We start from the raw sequence: 8,825 nt of genomic DNA, 5'->3' as shown, positions 1-8,825 counted from the left end.
AACTGTAAGCTTATTTTTTTTATTACTTTTATAATTTATTTATTTTTTATCTCATCGCTCCCTACCCTCTCCCAAAAAAAAATAAAGACATAATACAAATTCCAGGCTTCTGACTGTTCTTAAGTTATGAACTAAGCAATAAATAACGCTTTATTACTATATGATACCATGTTTGTTCAATCGTCTACCAGAACTACTAATAATTATACCAATCACAAAAAAAAATAATCAAAATAAATCTTGGACTGGGTACTTTCTTACTTTTATGAACGTTAGTGATTTTTATTGACCAAATAACTGCCTGTAATCGTTATTTCACTTGGCGACCTCAATTTCATTATATTCCAAAAAAAACCTAACTATATGTGTAAATATGTATACATACATAGATAGCTTTTTATTACATACATTTGTTCTATTTAATTTCTAAATTTTATATCAATCTATGTATTATTATTATCCTATTATTAGTTACCTTTTTCAAATTACCTGTATTTCAGTTTTTTTTTCGTATTATTTTGAGTTTTAGCTGTTTCATATAAAAAAACAGTTTAAGGTTACAAATGTAAATGAAAGAAAGAAGAGAAGTGGTTTGTAAAAGTTTTAAATTTAAGAAGGAATTATATAGAAAAGGTAATATGGGACAAAGGCAATTAGCCGGAATTTTTAAGATTTTAAAAAAAGAAAGTGACATCAAAATAAAGGTATCCTTGAGAATGACCTGAGGGTCGAAACGTTGGAAGGTTTTGAAAAGAATAATGTCGAGAAAAAAAAGGATCAAATTTGTTTTTAAATAAATCATTAATTTTATTGCTAGAAATAATTTCAATATTTCATAGTTTTAGCTTATAAGACGTTGCAGTGTCCATAACGCCCCAATAATTAAGATAAAATAATATACTGTATAGAAATAATACACTATATCATAATATTGGTTTACAAACAAATATTTCGTTTTATGTTTATTATTTGTATATGTTATTTGGGCACCGATCGATATGTGTTAACATTTGGTTAGACTAAAATTGTTATCCTTGAATAAAAAAAAAAAATAAATAAAAGATTTGGAAGTTTGGAACTAATGAGAAGGAAAATACCGACGCACTTTCCCCCAGTTGGCCTGACACAATTAAAGAGCAAAAATGACTCAGGCCCGATACTCAGATGTCATGACACTCTCTCCAAATGCCTGTTCATTCCGGCTCCGAAAATACCACCGCTAAATGCTAGTAAGACATTTTATCAAATAAATGTCAAATCACCCATTTACAGTAGTTAAATCCTTTTTAGCCAATAGATCGTAAAGCAATTTATATCATAGTGATGAACTATGCAAGTAAATAAACGCGTGAATAACTTGGTTAAAACTAGTTCCGTCACGAAATAATTCATATATCTGTTAATTAATAGACAAGGATTTTGGTTTTGCGATAAATAATTACATTCTCTGTAGAATTTTTCGTATTCTATTAGCATAGCACATCAATCATCTCCAAGGTCCCTATATCTGTCCCCCTGAAAATGAAAAAAAAAAAATGTTCTTTTTTAACAAGGTCACCTTCAGTAAAGATGAGTCCTTCAAAGCCATTAGTTAAAAAAGCACCGTTTCGAATCTTAGCAACTTGGTCATGACATTCTATCAGAATAAGGTGTTTAAAGTATTCTCTAAATTTAGTGATATTTTAAGTAAAAAGTTCTAATTTTTTTTATTTATTAAATTTGATTTAGGAATGTATATATTCATTAATACAATCAAGAAACCTATTTGCTGATCCTTACTGTTTAATTTTTTGATTCAATGATTTTTTAATACAGAAATGATCCTGCAATTTTCCATGCATTCAGTTTAGGTACACTTAATGATCTTAATGCTTTAATTCTTAAATTTTGCCATTTCAGTTTAGTTTTAGTTTTATTTTATTTTCCTGACCACTTAATTGGAAATCTTATTAGTGTAACTTTGCATGCTGTTTTCCTTATTTCAATCAACCTGAGTCAAATATTTGAAGATTTTACCCACTTCATAAGAACAAGAGAATAAAAAAAAAAATTCCTTACTTGTTTTTCACTTTATTTTAGTTCAAATAAATAGTATTTTAAAAATAAAAATTAGCACTGATTCATTTCTTTACGTTTTATAGAAAATTATGTCTCATTACGAAATTATTGTTTTACATTTTATGAAATAAAATCTGGCACATCCCTACACACAGGTTTTATGGGCTATAACCAGCATGAACAATGAATAAATATAAGAAGAAAAAATATTAATATTAATTGTTAATTAATTTTTCAATCTTGGGAGATTTCCTTCGACCTCTAACATTAACTTAATTTTTATTTTGGAAATTCAAGCAAGAGTTGTAGTATCAATAAATTTAAAGAATCGATTGTAAATCACATATATATTCTTTAGATATTAAAGAGATTGGTTTGAACCTAAATTCAAAGGTTGCCATAGAAATGTTGTTCAACCTATGGGACAGTTTAGGAACTCGTTTTTCAGTTATAGCATCCTTTTTTTTTTAGCAAGAATCTGGAAAATATTCTAATCTTTTTCGTTTAAAAACAAAACAAAATTTATTAGTAGACAGAGATAGAATCGATTCTCCGATTGAGACAGGTCATATAGATTCTTTAATATATTAAGGAGATTTAAACATTAAAATAAGTAAGTGCTTGTACCACCCATGTCTCCATAGGGTTAAAGTTCTTATTTCTACGTTTTGAAAGTTAAAATCTCGAAGTGGTATGATGTTTGAATGTTTCATTTAATAATTTATTTCCAGAAGAGTACAGATACTTTTTCCTGAGAGTATATCTACTACCCTAATACATAACTCTTCTGTAATAAACTTGAACGTCAAAGTTCTGTACAGTTATTTGCGCAATGACGTCTGATTCTACGAATAGAATTCTATTCGGCGCCGACAAAATATGTCGGGGAATTTCTTTTAGCTTTCTCTTGAAGTATTTGTGCCCAGTTTAACGATTCACAGCCATAAAGACAGAGTTGTTTTTCATATTCTATTTGTTTATTCAAGTTGTTTTGTAGCCTCTCTCAGGTATAATTTTCCATTTTGGTAAAAATTTTGAGGAAGTGCGACCTTTGCCGTATGAATATGAAAGATAAATCGTGAGCGTACTCCGTTGCATGCTAATGAACTAATTTCAATAGACTTCCGGGTCCGGCCCGCTAACTGCAACTCATTGATGCCACCTGACTCTCGAGAGTTTACGTCCTAGAACCGAAATTAATGAGAGACAAGTTGATAAATTACTAGTCCTATTTAGTGAAACCTAGCCCTATGATCTGAATAATAGGATAATTTACCCTGATATATTATATGGCTATTAGCTCCTTAGGAATTTAAACTATGACCATAAATAATTAACCGAATGGTTATAAATAAAAATATCTCAAGGAATCTATAGGTATAGATATCGATAGGAAATTGTTAATTAGTCTAAACTACGTTGCTTTTGATTTTTTAAAAATTAGCTGTATTAATTCTCACAAATGTGGGAAGTTTTAGACTGGATTATTTACAAAAAATATTTATTTTATGGCATTATATTTCCTCGCCAATTCCAAACAGACTGAGATCAACAATACCACTCACTAAAAATTATTCAGACGATAAAAAATTAATATATATATATATATACATAAATAATTGACAATAGTTATTCAAATTATGAAGATGATAGTCAGGGGTGCAATCACAAAAAATCAAAAATAGTTTACAACTAATTATTTGTTTAAAAAGTTGGGCGAAATGTTGGCAAATAAATAGTTGTTAACTAGTTTTATTTTATTGTGACCGCACCCCTGACCATCTTCTTCATAATTAATAAAAATCTATAAACAATAGTAGAAATAAAAAGAAGAAAAATACATTAATTATTAAGGACATTTACTTGACTTGACATATCTAAAGGCACACCCTAGCCAGTAGCGTATACCAATTCGAATCTAGCCTATGAAGAAGAAATTCCAGAACCAGCAGTGAAGGAAAATGTATGATCAATGTGCCATCCAAATTTTTAAAGGCACATTTTAACAGTGTTCTGGCAACCGCATTTTTATACTTTTTAAACCAGCGAAAAAAGGAAAATGACTTAATTTTACATGCTCCACGAAAGTTCTTGGGAGGATGTATGGGCACTCCAATCTCGAACTTCTGTTCTATAACTTATTGAAGAGATTCATGTATATTTTAGTAACTTTGAATATTACATATATATATATGATCGATCGTTCAGAAAGTCAAGTATATTTCAAGTAGTATACTGGTTAAGTATTAATGCTAGAAAATTACTTTAAATAATTTGAAGTAACACTGTTATTATGATAGCTACGTAGAAAAGTAGAATAATTAAGTGATCGTTTGAAAAGTTCAATAACAACATAACCCAAGCTTTGTGAAATCTGATATGCTATTTAAAGTATAAATAATGTTTAGCTTAAAGTATCTTAAAAAGTGTAATTTGAAAAATCGTAGAGAAACTATCGCAATTTGTTTTTCTATAAAATTTGGTCTTCGTGAATTACTTGCTTGATGCAGAGGCCTTCGACATCAAGAAATAATTCTTGACTATGCTATCAAGGTAATATCATGTTTTCACTTGTTCGAATGTTATGGTTCCGAAGGTAATGTAGGTCGGTTTGGACCACGATTTCCTCTACCATGAGGCCATTATTGGGTCCGGGCTATGAGAGTCGGGTGGTATGGCTAGAGGTGTAATTGGGTAGAAAGATGGAGGAGGTTGAAGAAAGTTCTTTTATCTGGGACGGTCCTACCTAGCCTGCATTCCTACCGCAATATCTTACCCCGAGGCGGTAGGACTCTGTGTTGTGAGCTCACGGTTATCTCTGTAAATTTATTAATTTATTTTTGTTAGGAAATAAATAATTTTGCTCTTTATACTTATAAATGGGTTAAATTAATCAGAATCCATTATAAAATGATTTATTATGTTTTAAGAATTAAGAACATCTCGAATCAAAGCTTTTTCATAAACCTGCTTAAAATCACTATAATTATATATGAATTTATCTAAAACCCTTAATTAATTTTTTTTTTCTTATTGAGTTAGTAAGAAGTCATTCATATAACTTCACAAAGATTAAAAAAAAAACTTTAAAACCAATCTATTCACGTATGAAAGTATTAAAATGTGACTATTTTCCTTTTCTATACTTAGTTTGTAAGTTGTCATTGAGTGATTTTATGTTAACTTCACTAACCGAGATTTTTATAAATCTATCAATCCATTTATGAATTAAATTTCATCCCACCTATCTTCAATGAATATTATATACAAATTATACATTTCGCTCAATCAAAAATTAAGCCTCAATCAAAAAACCTATTAATTTTTTTATCTTACTGAATTGACGAGAAATAAATTAATTTAAGGCTCACATACTACATACAGATTTTTAGAAACCATTAAAATATATTCATTCATAAATTAAATTTAATCCTACCTATTTTAACTAAAAACAACCTTTTTTTTTTTTTTAGTACTAGTCATTTTGGTTGGTATTGGTAACTTGTCATAAATAAATATTAGATCAATTTTTATAGGACAAAAATCATAAAGGAAAATTCTTTAGTCACTTCGGCTATTTCGAACAAAAAAAAAACAAACAATGAAGTAAAATTTCGGAAATAAAATGTATTCACACTGACTAGTATTGGAGTTAAGGAAGCTACAACTCTCTTGCAATGCTTACTGCAAAACCTGTCTTATTATTAATGACAAAATAATCATCACAGAAATTATGGTCACCATCTGTTGCGTAAATATGATTTTGGAAGGCCGTTGAAGCCAATTTATGAGACACTACATTTCTTACTCAAAATTTGAAGATGATTGCGCATTATACGATATAAAATAGTGTTAGTTAATTTTTTTTTTATCACATGTAATAAAATTTTATAATTTGTTATGTTATTAAAAAATTTCTATCTCCAATTTTAGGCACCTCTTGGGGTCCCATAGTACTCGCCATCTACGAACGACCCTGTTCAACATTCCTAACTCTAATTTTTAAAAAATTAAGATTCTCATAGAAAATAATCAATACACTAATCGCTATATTTCAAAAACAGTGGATAGATTGTTTTTCTGGTGACATATAGATAAGTGTGTTTTGCATACAAACTGTATGTAAGTCGAAAAAATCATGAAGAGATGTAAATATTTTCTTAAATCCCAAAAATTCTATAATTTTACAAAATAAATATTTAATTTTGATAAATAAGTATATTTTTATTTATTCGACCAACAAAGAGGGAGTTTTAAACGGCGGATGTGCCCGAGCGATCTCAAGGAATTTCAGGGAAACTGTAGTTAACCAGCGATGTGAAGGAACTTTTATAAACCATTCTGGAATTCCAGCTGAAGCAATCCTTGAAACAATAGGATTTGATTGTAAATGACACTTTCTATAGTCAGCTAAATGATTGTTTTTACGCCATAAACTATGATTTATCCTAGCTACAACCTCAGGTAATTGTAACAATTAGTACTATCACGGTTAACACTATAACTACCTCGCTTTAATTAGAAAACTGATTAAATGAATTTCTTTACTATCTCACTTCAGGTTTTGACTATTATTTATTGAGAAAAATTTTAATCACCGGAAAAATGACACATTTTTGTTACTTTCTCTATGGACATTCTTTAATTTAAGAGCATTTAAGTCGAATTACGAATTTGAAAATTATTTTCTTTTTGCCTTTTAATTTTCCTATTTCTTGGGGAAACTTAAAAAAAAAAAAAGTTGACCTTTCAACCTCTCTGTCTTTTCAGCATTTCTATCGTATCAACCTTGACTCGAGTTCTGGGGCACACCCATCCTCTACAAAGTAAGTGCCAGAAAGATAAGCGATATCCTTATAATGGACCAAACCATCATGGATCGCAATGTTGAAGTTTTTTCTAATGTTCATTTAAAATTTATCTAATATCCATTAAAACGTTCTTGTTAACTGACTTTCAAAATTTCTAATAGTGAGATTGGTAAATTATTTAGGAAAACTGTGGAAACTAATAGAGACACTGTAGTTTGAGTTTTAAATTAATCAGCTTTAAAAAATTTAGAAAATATACTGATGATACATTATGTGAATATAATTATCAATGGATATAATACGGTATCAAGTTTTATCAACGGAGTATAAGGTTATTAATACGAGACAGTATTTCAAGATCGGTTTCAGGCGGATGGTCTAAGATGTAAATCAGTAAGGGCGATCCAGCCTGGAGGACCATATTAGCATTGGAATGCCTGGAATCCGTTCAGGGTTGGAATTCGAAACAGTTCTTTACCTTCTAATATATAGTATACAGAAAAAAAATCATAATTATTAGCATGCGTTCTTCTCGTGTTTAATTTTATTACAGTATCATAGATTAGTCATAAAATTAGTTTTATTTTATTCTCAACATCATTTACGTCTCCGTAAAGATATTACATTCATGCGCTGTGGTATCAAAAAACATTGATTCACGTTAAGAAATCTTGTAAATTGTAAAAAATAAGTTATTTAATAATTTACCTAGAGCTGATCCATAGCAAACTCTTCATCTAATTACTTTTTTTACGTGATGAAAATATTAAATTATTCAGTTGTAATTTAATTTGATAGTTTGTATGAAAAACTAAGAATGTATTTACCAGTTTTGTAGCCATGTTTTTCTAACCTTGTACAAAGTGTTTTATCATTCTTATCAACTAATTTGAAGTCTTGTTTTTTGGCATAGCAGCAAGAAATACTTCTAATAATAATTTTTTTTTAAATAATTAAAAAAACCTCTATATAAAACATTTTGGGGTTTCTTATAAATAATTCTATTGAACAAAATAATTTTGTTCTAGAAAGGGCGTTATAAGTTTGGTAGAAATAGATAAAATGTTTTGCAAACAGTAGAACAAGTTGAAATCGCAATGTTTCATCGTCAAAAATGTTTCTATTGCTTGCAAGGCAAAATGCTTCTCAGAGCAAACTATGAAAACTACTGAATGGGGGCGTAAAGCCACTATAAATGTATGTATAGCCAGTTCGATATTAATGAGTCTTTCTTCAATTCTATTAACATGTTATATATGTAATAATTATTACATTAAGTAAATAAATATTCATTCATGATTCACTATTTCAGCTATGAAATAATGGGTTCCGATTGTTGCTACTTTAAATTTTATCCATTATCCTGTCGTGAAATAAAACCTTGAAATTGGAAAGGAACAGATATCAGTAACTATTTATGATAGGATCTCCATTATGGAAAATTCGGCTTTATAGAAAATAGACCGAGGCACAAAAAAAATTTAATCTCTAAACTTAAAGTCTGGGAAAAAAGCTGAATTCAACTTCAATTTGGAATTATTTCATTGAACTATAAATGATAATGTTCGTCTTTATGTTTAGATATTGAAAAGACTATTCGAATATTAATTCAATAACAAAAATAAGGATTAAACATTATTCATTATTTACAACATTTATTATTCGTTGCCTATTTAACTAAAAAACTAATTTAAATGAATACTTAGCATGATATGTATATAGATATGCATATAATGATATGTAATAAGAAACAAGAAGTATGGAAACTTTTATTTTGTTTACTCCCCAATGACGAATAAATAATGTATTCACAGACTGTCATTTCTTAATTTGATTAATCAATCTATTCTATCTTGAATAGTAATAATATAAAATAAAAGAGTCCTTCTTATAATTGGATTTAATCTGAAAACGTATAAGTAGTTATTGTTAGTCCATTGAATAATTTCGTTTCTT

General features: G+C 28.7%; 1 protein-coding gene across 3 annotated transcripts in view; it reads right to left on the bottom strand.

Moving 5' to 3' along the window:
* LOC106690537 (uncharacterized) overlaps window positions 1–8,825 on the bottom strand; it is a 90,383-nt gene that overhangs the window by 53,091 nt on the left and 28,467 nt on the right. The window lies entirely within an intron of this gene.

This window comes from Halyomorpha halys, unplaced genomic scaffold, assembly GCF_000696795.3.
Source record: "Halyomorpha halys isolate HHAL.00 unplaced genomic scaffold, Hhal_1.1 Scaffold1752.1, whole genome shotgun sequence".
Taxonomy (NCBI): domain Eukaryota; kingdom Metazoa; phylum Arthropoda; class Insecta; order Hemiptera; family Pentatomidae; genus Halyomorpha; species Halyomorpha halys.
This window is presented reverse-complemented; position numbering and strand designations above follow the sequence as displayed.